This window comes from Bos indicus x Bos taurus, chromosome 3, assembly GCF_003369695.1.
Source record: "Bos indicus x Bos taurus breed Angus x Brahman F1 hybrid chromosome 3, Bos_hybrid_MaternalHap_v2.0, whole genome shotgun sequence".
Lineage (NCBI taxonomy): Eukaryota > Metazoa > Chordata > Mammalia > Artiodactyla > Bovidae > Bos > Bos indicus x Bos taurus.
Genome location: NC_040078.1, coordinates 8845243 through 8859531, shown reverse-complemented (window position 1 = coordinate 8859531; position 14289 = coordinate 8845243). Strand labels below are relative to the sequence as shown.

General features: G+C 41.8%; 1 pseudogene; it reads right to left on the bottom strand.

Moving 5' to 3' along the window:
• Positions 1 to 204: 204 nt before the first annotated feature.
• Positions 205 to 5931, bottom strand: LOC113882649 (annotated as a pseudogene).
• Positions 5932 to 14289: the final 8358 nt, after the last annotated feature.

Here is a 14289-nt window from a genome sequence, read left to right as displayed (position 1 = left end):
ACTCATCTCTTTAAAAAGCTTATACGAATATCCAGTCAACACCACCAGGGTTATCTCCCTTGAAATGTTATCTATACGGATTTCCAAGCAGACCACAGGGCTGTATACTGTCTTGAAATGTCCTCAGAAGGCTCTGTCATTGATCAGGTAACACAGTAAAAACCCCAGAGTCCTTTCTTTCTAATGGAAGAGAGAGAGGAGACAGGGATAGAAGAAACTATTCAAACTTCGTCTTCTTTCCTTGTGGCTATGGTTTCCTCCTCCTCCTCTGCCTCCTCGGAAGCCTCCTGGCCCTCCAAAGCCTCCCCGGCCTCTGCCACCAAATCCACCTTGGCCACCTCTGCCACCACCTCGGCCTCCAAAGCCACCTCTGCCTCCTCCAGGCCACCAAAGCCACCTTCACCCTTAGGTTTGGCCCAGTCCAAAGTGACTTTGTTCCCATCGATTTCACCATCTTCCATGGCCTCCTTGGCAGCTTTGGCATCTTCCTTGCTATTGAAGTCTACAAAACCAAACCCTTTGGAGCATCCAGTCTCCCAGTCAGTGACTATCCTTGCTCGAATAGAGCCATCAAACAACTCCTTTAACGTCTCTTCTGTTTTTATCCTCAGAGAGACCTTTGACAAACAGTTTTGGATGGCTGGCTTCTTGCATTAGGTGATCCCATGGGTCCTTGCAACTCCAGTCTGATGGCTCTGCCCTCAATTTCCCTTTTATTACATGAATTTAAAGCTTCTTTAGCATCTTCAAATGAAGCAAATTCTATAAATGCATACCCTTTAGATTTGCCATTTTGGTTCTGGGGTACCTTGATATGAGTTGCCTTCTCAAATACTTCCTGAAGACTGTCTTCCGTTGCACTATAGGAGAGGTTGCTTAAAACCAGGGTTTTTGATTCACCACTGCAAGTGCTATTCCTTCCATCTATATGGTCTTGACTTTGACCTTTAACTATGTTCTATTTTATTATTTTAATATAAATTTATTTATTTTAATTGGAGACTAATTACTTTACAATATTGTATTGGTTTTGCCATACATCAACATGAATCCGCCTGCATCACCCATCTATCTCTGTTCCTTGCTTTTCTTCCAAGGTTTTTTCTGCATCAGCTTCTGTCTTAAATTCAATATAAGCAATCCCTTTACTCTTTCCATCCTTGCTGACTAATCTGATCTCCACGGCATCTTCAAACACTTCTTTTAATTCATCCTGAGTAACTTTGTAAGGCAGATTTTTAGCCAAAAGTGGTCTTGCATCTCAATCTTTCTTACTGTTTCCCTTTGGTTTGTATAGTTTAATTTCATTGCCAAAGACTTTTAAACCAGTGAGTTCCAAGGCTTTTTCCAGGTCTCAGGCAGATTCAAAATCCATATAGCCAAACTTTCTAGACACACCAATTCTGACATCGACAACAGCAAGATCATTTTTAGCAAAAAGGTCACTGATACCTATTTTCAACCCAGGAGCAGATTTATTGAAGTTCAGGTTTCCAACAAACAGATTGGAAGATGTAGTTGGTTCTATGTTTCTTGGCTTCAGGAGCTGCTTTTTGGCCATTTCCTTCTTTCGTTTTCCAGGTGCTTCTTTGACAGGCTCTTCTTCCTCTTCCTTTTCCTCCTCTTCCTCCTCCTCATCATCCTCCTCTTCATTATCGTCATCCTCTTCCTCCTCTTCTTCCTCCTTCTCCTCTTCTTCTTCCTCCTCCTCCTCCTCTTCATCATCGTCATCCTCCTCCTCCTCTTCATCATCATCCTCCTCCTCCTCATCAGCATCATCGTCAGCAGCACTCTTAGCCCTTCCTCTTCCTCCTCTTTCTCCTCGTCATCGTCATCCTCATCATCGTCATCATCTGTGGCAGGAGCAGCACCAAAAGCAGCAGCTGCCTTCCTCACAGCTGGCTTATCCTCCTCTTCATCATCTTAGTCTTCCTCTTCACTGTCATCTTCATGTTCTTCATCACTGTCTTCTTTCTTGGCATTCTTGCCGTTCTTTGTTCCCTTGCCTGAGGAAGCTGCTCCCTTCTTACCAGAGGTGCTACCAATGCTTTGCCTGGGGTGGCCCCCTTTTTGCCAGGTGTTACTACTGCTTTAGCAGGTGTAACTGTCTTCTTGGCTGGTGTAGCTGCTGCCTTTTTTGCCAGAGGTGACACCTGCTTTCTTTGCCGGTGTGGCAACTGCAACCTTTTTTTGTTGGGGAAACCATCATCTTCTTTGCAGGAGTTGTGGTAGCCTTCTTGCCTTTTTTCTGAGGGATAACAACCTCTTCTCTACTCCTCTCATCATCTTCATCTTCTGACATTTCCTCATCTTCACTATCTTCTTCTACCTCCTTTGGGGGAGGAGCCATTTTCTTGGAGTCACCTTGATTTTTACCAGCCTTTGCTTTGGATAAAAAGGCTACTCTCTTCTTGCTACGTTCTTTAAGCACAAGCATTTTAAAAATTACACCTCCAGCCAGAATTGAACCTTGCTTCACCAAACTGTTTCTCAGTGCAGACTACAAGTGGACAACTGTTCAGTTCAGTTCAGTCACTCAGTCGTGTCCGACTATTTGCGACCCCATGAATCGCAGCACGCCAGGCCTCCCTGTCCATCACCAACTCCCAGAGTTCACTCAAACTCACATCCATCGACTTAGTCATGACATGCCCTCTCATCCTCTGTCATCCCCTTCTCCTCCTACCCCCAATCCCTCCCAGCATCAGAGTCTTTTCCAATGAGTCAACTCTTCGCATGAGGTGGCCAAAGTACTGGAGTTTCAGCTTTAGCATCATTCCTTCCATAGAAATCCCAGGGCTGATCTCCTTCAGAATGGACTGGTTGGATCTCCTTGCAGTCCAAGGGACTCTCAAGAGTCTTCTCCAACACCACAGTTCAAAAGCATCAATTCTTCAGCACTCAGCCTTCTTCACAGTCCAACTCTCACATCCATACATGACCACATGAAAAACCATAGCCTTGACTAGACGAGCCTTTGTTGGCAAAGTAATGTCTCTGCTTTTGAATATGCTATCTAGGTTGGTCATAACTTTCCTTCCAAGGAGTAAGTGTCTTTTAGGTTCATGGCTGCAGTCACCATCTGTAGTGATTTTGGAGCCCAGAAAAATAAAGTCTGACACTGTTTCCACTGTTTCCCCACCTATTTCCCATGAAGTGATGGGACCAGATGCCATGATCTTCATTTTCTGAATGTTGAGCTTTAAGCCAACTTTTTCACTCTCCACTTTCACTTTCATCAAGAGGCTTTTTAGTTCGTCTTCACTTTCTGCCATAAGGGTGGTGTCATCTGCATATCTGAGGTTATTGATATTTCTCCCAGCAATCTTGATAGCATATTCAAAATAGAGACATTACTTTGCCAACAAAGGTCCGTCTAGTCAAGGCTATGGTTTTTCCTGTGGTCATGTATGGATGTGAGAGTTGGACTGTGAAGAAGGCTGAGCGCTGAAGAATTGATGCTTTTGAACTGTGGTGTTGGAGAAGACTCTTGAGAGTCCCTTGGACTGCAAGGAGATCCAACCAGTCCATTCTGAAGGAGATCAGCCCTGGGATTTCTTTGGGAGGAATGATGCTAAAGCTGAAACTCCAATACTTTGGCCACCTCATGCGAAGAGTTGACTCATTGGAAAAGACTCTGATGCTGGGAGGGATTGGGGGCAGGAGAAGGGGACGACAGAGGATGAGATGGCTGGATGGCATCACTGAGTTGATGGATGTGAGTCTGAGTGAACTCCGGGAGTTGGTGATGGACAGGGAGGCCTGACGTGCTGCGATTCATGGGGTCGCAAAGAGTCAGACATGACTGAGCAACTTAACTGAACTGAACTGAATGTTAAAATGTCATCAAGAGGATACTCATGCATGCCCAGTTGGAGAACCAGAGATCTTAATCAGTCTTAACTGTCTCAATCTCCAACTGAACAGCTGACTCCAAGTTCCTAAAAAGCAATTAGGCCAAACGTTTTATTTAGGCTGCATGATGCTTGAAGGACATGGAAGTTTTTGTAAAAACAATTAAAGCAAGTTTGATCAGAAGACAAGTTACAGTTTAATAGACCTAACTGATGACTAACCTCCTTAACTGATGATTAATTTTCAGCTTAAAATAATCTGCTGGACACAGTTGCACATCTTAAGGTGGCTTGCTCTCAGTCCCATCACTGTGATGGACAAAATATCAAAATTTTAAATAAATGCATGTCTTGCCAAGGCAGATTGTAGACCAAAGGAAGAGGAAAGATTAGTAATACTGATTCTGTCTTTAATTAAAATGTTGATACTTTATTTTCTGAGCTGGGCTGTTCTCTCTCCTTCAGTCCAAAGTCAGGTGGGTCTTTAGGCAAGAGTGTGACTCCATTATTCTAACTGGAAAAAATACTACCTTACAGTATTCCCTAGACTGAGATGACAACCTCTCAGGGTGTTTGCCTGACTCCACTGGAGAAAATGTGTCATTGAGATTCCACTAGCATTTTACACCCACCTAAACCTCTCAACAAGTGAGTCTTCTTAGACTCCCCTCTCTCCCCATGCTTCCTCACCCAACAATCCCTCACTAAGGGCCAGTTACTTCCACATAAATTTTGTCCCATTGGGTCCTCATATGACTTCTATGAGGCAAGCTATTCTGGGGTATTCAGTTTGCAGATGTTGAAACTGAAACCAAACTAGGAGACCTGCTAAAGTTCCACACTTCGGAGTGCAACTAAGGCTAGAAAAAAACCAAAGCCCTCTCCACCACCTATTAGCCACTGCAGAGGAAGATGTGGTTCAAAGCTTGAGAAGGGTGAATCCCCCTCTTCCCAGCTTTAGATGGAGAAAATGACATAGCTTTGGAGACAGGCAGGCCTGGGGTTGAGAGCATTTACTAGCAGAGCAACTCTCACCAAAGACTTGGGTTCCATGAGCCTCTAGCTTCTTATCTCTAAAACCCTTACAGTGCTTCCAGTGGTGGGGATTATATGAAACAAGCTCTTGGTCTGTAGTCAGATTCATATATGATACTGATGCTTAGCAAAGACAATAGTACTTTTTTAAAAAATGGTTAATTTCCCAAAAGTCAACTCAGGATAAGATAACAGAAGCATTAAAGTGAATGCTCAGCCCTTAAAAGAGAGATGTCTATTGTAGGAGAGAAAAAAATTCCTCTTTTTATCTTTTAGGTTTATTGGCTGGGATAATTAGATCAATGGAAGACAGAGTTACAAGACAAAAACAAATTTAATTTATATGTACAGGAGACCCATAGGAATATGAGACTCAAAGGCAGTCAGGCAATTAAGGCTTATATACCATCCTAAGCTAATAAAAGAAATGGGGAGCTAGGACTTCATAGGGGTAGAAGACAGCTCACATGAAGATGAGAAGAGCAAATACTTGGTTAACAGATATTTGCCTGCTGTACAGATAAGTGTCTCAGATGAAAAAGCTGTCTCTGGTAATAACCCTCTTTCAGGTACAGACCACATTTCTAAATTATTTTAGGCAATTTTAAGGGGTGGTAAAAAGTTTTTCCTGGATGGCTGAAACTTAGTTGACTTCAACACAAAATAATTCACCTGCCAAAGTGGCACATTCTAAGGTGGCCTATTCTAGTCCTGTTTACTGGCATTAAAAAATGAACAGCTTAGGTGATACAAACAAACACTTCATCAAGTGTACAGTCTCCATTTGGAGAACTGCAAATTGGGCAGGAGACAGGACACTTTTATAGGATAAACAATAAAGAACAAGGAAACAGAAAATATCTGATTGGCTGGAGCCACATCATCAACCTTCTTTAGGTTGAGAAGACCCAAAGCTGGCTTGGCCTTTGGGGATTGGCTGACCAGATATACTGCATTTCTGATCAAGGGAAACATTTGGAGAGACACAAGTTATCTGAGTTTCACTTTGCTCACTTGACATCCTGAGCTGAAGCAGCTCCATCTTGGACCAAGAAATTTATTTTAACACTGACTTACAGCAAAAAGGAGCAGGAAGAGAGGGAGGAAATGGGAATTAATCTCTCCCCCTACCAAGTGTTAAAAGAACTTAAAAACAATGCTTCTTGAAGAAGTTGGATTGAGGGTTATCTCGTCTCAAAAAGGAATGTAAGGCTTACCTACAGAAACATGTTATTTTGCCATGTGTGATGGTGAAGTTCTGGAAAACACCTAAGAGTCTGACCACAAGGGAAAGATACATGAATGTTTACATTAGGAATTAAGGATTATAAACTAGAGAAAGAAGAACAAAAAAAAAACCCCAAAGTAAATAGAAGGAAAATAAATCATAAAGATCAGAGCAGAAATAAATAAAATATAGACTAAAACACAATAGAAAAAAAAATCAATGAAATTAAAAGATGGTTCTTTCAAATAATTTCACAATTCATATGGAATTATAAAAAACCTCAGATAGTCAAAGCAATCTTGAGAAAGAAGAATGGAACTGGAGGCATCAACCTGCCTGACTTCAGGCTATACTTCAAAGCAACAGTCATCAAGACAGTATGGTACTGGCACAAAGACAGAAACATAGATAAATAGAACAAAATAGAAAGCTCAGAGATAAATCCATGCACCTATGGACACCTTATCTTTGACAAAGGAGGCAAGAATATACAATGAAGAAAAGACAATCTCTTTAATAAGTGGTGGTGGGAAAACTGGTCAACCACTTGTAAAAGAATGAAACTAGAACACTTTCTAACACCATACACAAAAATAAACTCAAAATGGATTAAAGATCTAACTGTAAAACCAGAAACTATAAAACTCTTAGAGGAAAACATAGGCCAAAAATTCTCTGACATAAATCACAGTAGGATCCTCTATGACCCACCTCCCAGAGTAATGGAAATAAAAGCAAAAATAAACAAATGGGACCTAATTAAACTTAAAAGCTTTTGCACAACAAAGGAAACTATAAGCAAGGTTTAAAGACAGCCTTCAGAATGGGAGAAAATAATAGCAAACAAAGTAATTGACAAAGAATTACTCTCAAAAACATACAAGCAGCTCATGCAGCTCAATTCCAGAAATGTAAATGACCCAGTCAAAAACTGGGCCAAAGAATTAAACAGACATTTCTCCAAAGAAGACATACAAATGGCTAACAAACACATGAAAAGATGCTCAACGTCACTCATTATCAGAGAAATGCAAATTATAACCACAATGAGGTACTATCTCATGCTGGTCAGAATGGCTGCTATCCAAAAGTCTACAAACAATAAATGCTGGAGAGGGTGTGGAGAAAAGGGAATCCTCTTACACTGTTGGTGGGAATGCGAACTAGTACAGCCACTATGGAGAACAGTGTGGACATTCCTTAAAAAACTGGAAATAGAACTGCCATATGACCCAGCAATCCCACTGCTGGGCACGCACACCAAGGAATCCAGAATTGAAAGAGACACGTGTACCCCAATGTTCATTGCAGCACTGTTTACAATAGCCAGGACATGGAAGCAACCTAGATGTCCATCAGCAGACAAATGGATAAGAAAGCTGTGGTACATATACACAATGGAATATTACTCAGCTATTAAAAAGAACGCATTTGAATCAGTTCTAATGAGGTGGATGAAACTGGAGCCTATTATATAGAGCGAAGTAAGTCATGAAGAAAAACACCAATACAGTATATTAACACATACATATAGAATTTAGAAAGATGGTAATGATGACCCTATATGTGAGACAGCAAAAGAGACACAGATGTAAAGAACAGACTTTTGACTCTGTGGGAGAAGGTGAGGGTGAGATGATTTGAGAGAATAGCATTGAAACCCGTATATTATCATATGTGAAATAGATCACCAGTCCAGGTTCGATGCATGAGACAGGGTGCTTAGGGCTGGTGCACGGGGATGACCCTGAGGGATGGGATGGGGAGGGAGGTGAGAGGAGGGTTCAGGATGGGGAACACATGTACATCCATGGATAATTCATGTGAATGTATGGCATAAACCACCACAATATTGTAATTAGCCTCCAATTAAAATTTTTAAAAAAAGAAAGAAAGAGGGAAAAAAAGCTGGTTCTTTGAAAAGATAAATGAAATTGATAACCTTTAGCCAGACTTACCAAGAAAAAAAGAGAAAGGGCCAAGATCAATAAAATCAGAACTGAAAAAGGGAGAAGTTACAAATGACACCACAGAAATATAAAGGATCATAAGAAACTAGTGTGAATAACCATATGACAGCAAAGTGACCAACCTAGAAAGAAATGGACAAGGAAAATCTCCCAAAACTGAACCAGGAAGTAGAAGATATGAACAGATCAATTTCTGTTGCTGCTGTTGCTGTTCGGTCACTCAGTGAACAGATAAATTACCAGTAATGAAATTGAATCAGTAATTTTTAAAACTTACAATAGAGAATTATGCACTATAAAACTAGAAAATGTTATAAAGGATAACAACTTTACCACCCAAAATTACGCCTCTTGAGCATGATTACTTTGAGCTGATTTGCTGTGTGTGTGTGTGTGTGTGTGTGTGTGTGTGTTGTTTGTTTTGGCCACACCACACAGCTTGTAGGATATTTGTTCCTTGATCAGGAATTGAACCCTGGCCCTTGGCAGTGAACGTCTAGCGTCCTAACCACTGGACCACCAGGGAATTTCCTTGAGCTGTTTATTTTTAAGAAACAGCAGACACAGGAGAAGCTCTGAAAACCAAGCAGACGTTATCCTTTTGTAAGGGACATTTATATTTATAAAGGAAATCTCCATGTGAAGGGTGTCTCCTCTTTGTACCAGGAAGAGGAGGGTGACTAAATCTCTAAAAACTCTTATCAATGGAAAAGGCGGTGATTTATTTTTTACAGTAAATCTCACTTCATTATTCATTATTGAACAAAAATAGCTGTCAGAAAGTCATGAAAAAACGTTGGTTAGCCAAAGATCTAAGCAAACACAATAAGTATATGACAATGAAGCTTCATTCACATCCAGCTGGTAAAAACTAAGACGGAACCATGACAACATTAGTTTTTAGGACTACTCCCCAAACAGTGTAATGTTGTGACTTGGCTCTGGAAAGTTCCCCTGAACCACCAATGTACATCTCCATCTTACCACCCTCACGGATCCTTCAATCTTGGTTTCCCCAAAACAGCCTCCTCATTCTGACTCCAGAATCATGGAGAGAAAAGCAAGGAAGGATCAAGTTTAAACCAGAACCTGGACTTCCCTGTGAATAGGGCCACCCACGGGCATGTGACAGACGAGCAGACAACAGTTTCAAATACCAGTAAACCTCTCTGTCCAATAAAATAACATGTTACTCATAGTTGATTCTTTAATTTTTTTAACTTTTCATTTGTAATGGAGTCCAGTACTGTTGCCTGGAAAATCCCATGGACAGAGGAGCCTGGTAGGCTGCAGTCCATGGGGTGGCTAAGAGTCGGACACAACTGAGCAACTTCACTTTCACTTTTCACTTTCATGCATTGAAGGAAATGGCAGCCCACTCCGGTGTTCTTGCCTGGAGAATCCCAGGGACGGGGGAGCCTGGTGAGCTGCGGTCTGTGGGGTCGCACAGAGTCAGACACGACTGAAGCGACTTAGCAGCAGCAGCAGCATAGCCGATTAACACACGATGTTGTGATAGTTTCAGGTGAACAGGGAAGGGACACATTCAGGGAATGTATCCATTCTCCCCCAAACTCCCCTCCCATCCAGGCAAGAAGGCAGTGATCTGAAACTGCATAACAACCATGCATTACTGTGCTTTGCCCAAACCTCCCATGACTGCCCTTCACATTATCTTTTCTCTTTAGCTAGAGGTGGAGATGGAAGGGGCCATGTTGGGGGCAGGGGGTGTTACTTAGTTTTCCTAGGTATCTCACATGTATATAGAGGTATACTTGTTATTACACTTCTATTTTTCTCTTGTTAATCTTTGATTAAGGGGAGGGTCTCAGTCACAGAACCTAGAAAGAGAGAGAGTAGAAGATTGGGTTTCCTCCCTTACAACATCACAAGTATAAAAAGTAGAATGCAAATTTTAATATGTTGTATGATTACAATTGCATTTTAAAAGGCCGCCTATGCAAAAAAATTGTGTCAATGAAAAAATTAATCAATAGTTGACCTAAGAAATAGAAAATTTTATTCATGCCAACTGAGAATTATAACCCAGAAGATGCTCTTTAAGAAAGTTCTGAGAACTGTTCATCCCTTGTAGAAGTCAAACCACAGTTACATATGATTTTGAGATAAACGGTTATAGTCAAATGATGGCTTATTGACAGTTTACTCAATCCAGATCTATGCATACAAAGCAAGTAAGTGAGTCATAGGTCCTGACCCCTTATAAGATTAAGAAGGAAGACTATCTCCTAAGGAGTTATGATGCTTTATAATATTAAAAAGAAGCGTTATTCCTTAGGAGGTCTGGTTTTGCAGATGCATAATACACAGTAAGGGGGAAGGAGAAGCCCCAAGTGGGCAAAGAAAAATTTTATGTTTAAGTAATTTTTTTTTCTTGCCATAAAATATGAATTTTTTTCATCAGAAAAAAACCGTCAAAATATTAACAGTCTTTTGAGGGGAGGGGTGGTAGGTAGCATCATTTTCTTCTGCTTGTCTTCATTGTTCAAATGTTCTTTAATGGGAAGGCGCATATTACATAATGGAGTGGAAGAAATTTTAAATAAACATTCAGTGAGGAAAAACAGAAGTGTTACCCACTGTGAGGGGCAAGGGAAAGTCTGAGACCCACCTATTGGGGATGAGATGGCGGAAGATGGAAAGTGCCTTCTCAGAAGGAGGATGGGTGGGAAGAAGCCCCTCCACACTCATCAGAGGAAAAGGTTATGAGAGGGCGGCTTGAGGTTGGAGGAGCTTCAGAAGGGGTGACGATTAGCAGGGGGAGAATAGTAACTGCATCCGTTCCCCCACACTCTCTCTCCTCTAAGCCAGTTCACGTGCTGAAACAGTTAGAATTACCCTCCCTACTTCTTCTTTTTCTTTCCCACCAGAGCTGAAATTGGGCCCAGGGATGCCAATAGATCTGGAATCCCAACATGCAAGATCTTTCCCAAGGCCAGATGCAGAAAGCCACCTCACCTCAAGAGTTCAACCAGCAGGCAAAGGAAATCACCAGCTGATAAGGACAGGAAATCACCTTTTACATCAAGGTCCAACACTTGCAGCCCCCAAAGCTGTGTAGTTTAGGGCTTGTGAGCTGTAGATCACAGGTGCTTAAGTGGAAATAGAAATACAAGAAATGCATCTATACCATTTCAGGCAGATATTTATTCATTCATGCATGCCTTCATTATTTACTCATTCAGCAGGACTTATTGAGCATCACACAGTGCCAGGAACTGTGCTGAACACAAAATAAAGCAGTGAGCCCAAAGCAGAGGTCTCTGCCATCAGAGTGCTTATATTCTAATGTGAGAAGCTGTGATATTGTGATATAATAAAAAATATATGTTTTTCTTCTCCCACTTCCTTATACACAGCTCCAAAAACCCTTGAAATCTTCAAAGTGATAGGCTGTGTGTGTGTGTGTGTGTGTGTGTATGTAATAAGATGACTGATCTTATTATAATCATATGACTGAAGTTCCTGGATAGTCTCAGGACTTTAGCTAGTCACCAGGGTAACCAACCACATGGTTAGAGGGTTGGAATTTCAGGCCTATGATCCCCCAGTTCTCCTACCCATCCACCTCCAATCTCCAGGGATGGGAGAGGGGCTAGAGACAGAATTCTGTCACCAATGTTCAACGATTTAATCAATCATGCCTACATGATGAAGCTTCTATTTAAAAAAAAATTGCCAACCAAGAGGGTACAGAGAGCTTCCCGGCTGGTGAACACATGGAGGTTCTGGGAGGGTGGTGAGCCTGGAGAGGACATGGAAGCTTCACACTCCTTCTTACATACTTTGCTCTGTCCATCTTTTCCATTTGTTTGTTCCTGAAATGTATCTTTTATAATAAACCAGTGATGAAATAAAAATTCACATTTTAAGGCAAGACAAGAAGAAAACTAAGCATATACTTTTTCCTCTGTCCTTTGAACTTCTCATCCCCTCACAGTCCGCCCCCCACCTCTAGTGTGCATCCTGCTGCTGCATTATGTGTTAACCAGATCTAACCAATGGCTGAGATCAACCATAAAGATAAAATTTTCTCTTTCTGGGACCAGCCATATCACTCCTTAGAAGATAATATTCCTTTCTAAATCCTGTTACTGCTGCTCCTGCTAAGTCGCTTCAGTCGTGTCTGACTCTGTGTGACCCTCTAGACGGCAGTCCACCAGGCTCGGCCACCCCTGGGATTCTCCAAGCAATAACACTGGAGTGGGTTGCCATTTCCCTCCCCAATGCATGAGAGTGAAAAGTCAAAGTGTAAGGAGTCACAATAATTCACTACTGAAGGCAATGGCACCCCACTCCAGTACTCTTGCCTGGAAAATCCCATGGACAGACGTGCCTGGTAGGCTGCAGTCCATGGGGTTGCTAAGAGTCGGACACGACTGAGCGACTTCACTTTCACTTTTCACTTTCATGCATTGGAGAAGGAAATGGCAACCCACTCCAGTGTTCTTGCCTGGAGAATCCCAGGGACGGGGGAACCTGGTGGGCTGCCGTCTATGGGGTCGCACAGAATCGGACACGACTGAAGTGACTTAGCAGCAGCAGCAGCACCTTGTCTATGCATATGTCTTTGGAGATGCATCCATCTTATGCGTATAGATTATCAGTTCAGTTCAGTCGCTCAGTCGTGTCCGACTCTTTGTGACCCCATGAATCGCAGCACGCCAGGCCTCCCTGTCCATCACCATCTCCCGGAGTTCACTCAAACTCACGTCCATCGAGTCGGTGATGCCATCCAGCCATCTCATCCTCTGTCGTCCCCTTCTCCTGCCCCCAATTCCTCCCAGCATCAGAGTCTTTTCCAATGAGTCAACTCTTCACATCAGGTGGCCAAAGTACTGGAGTTTCAGCTTTAGCATCATTCTTTCCAAAGAACAGCCAGGGCTGATCTCCTTTATTTTTTTTTAAATTTTATTATTATTATTTTTTTACTTTACAATATTGTATTGGTTTTGCCATACATCAACATGCATCCTTTAGAATGGACTGGTTGGATCTCCTTGCAGTCCAAGGGACTCTCAAGAGTCTTCTCCAACACCACAGTTCAAAAGCATAAATTCTTCAGCACTCAGCTTTCTTTATGGGCCAATGGTCATATCCATACATGACTACTAGAAAAACCATAGCCTTGACTAGACAGACTTTTGTTGGCAAAGTAATGTCTCTGCTTTTTAATATGCAGTCATAAATTTCTTCCAAGGAGTAAGAGCCTTTTAATTTCATGGCTGTGGTCACCATCTGCAGTGATTTTGGAGCCCCCCAAAATAAAGTCAGCTACTGTTTCCCCTGTTTATCCATCTATTTGCCAGTGATGAGACCAGATGGCATGATCTTAGTTTTCTGAATATTGAACTTTAAGCCAATTTTTTGGTGTGGGGAAAAAAAGGCCACACATTTGGTGTCAGATGTATTGGTTGTCCATAAAAGGAAATAGAGAAGTTTCCCTTTCATTGGTGCAACAGAGAGAGAAAAGGGACTTCACTTTTTAGAGGCCAACAATCAAATTATTCCTCAAATAACATTGTAGCAGTGATGACTACTATGAAAGAAAGGTGCATGGTACTATGACAACCTTATAAAGGGGGATTTTGCAAGGGTCTAGGAAGCCTTCTCCATTGCAGTGAGGATTCAGTTGAGATCTCAATGGTAAGAGAGACACAATCACAATAAAATCAAATCCCATACCTGTTCTATTTTTGACCCACAAACTCAGAACAATTATACCACACAGGTTCTCCCACTGTTATGAAGATTCTGAGCCCCAAGAAAGGCCAGCAATGGGAGTAGTAGTCCATAGGGAATCTGACTTTGAAGACCAGCAAGATTTATTGCAAGACTTCTACAAGGGAGGGGAAAAAAGAGACCCTTGGAGGGCACACACAAAATCTTGTGCACACTGAGACCCAGGGGAAAAGAGCAGTGACTCCATAGAAGACTGAACCAACCTGCATACTAGTATTGGAAGGTACCCTGCAGAGGCATGGGGTGGCAGGGACTCACCATGGGGACAAGGGCACTAGCAGTAACACAATAATAGTGGGAGACTTTATATTTTTATTAATTTTATTTTATTTAACTTTACAACATTGTATTGGTTTTGCAATATATCAAAATGAATCTGCCACAGGTATACATGTGTTCCCCATCCTGAACCCTCCTCCCTCCTCCCTCCCCATACCAT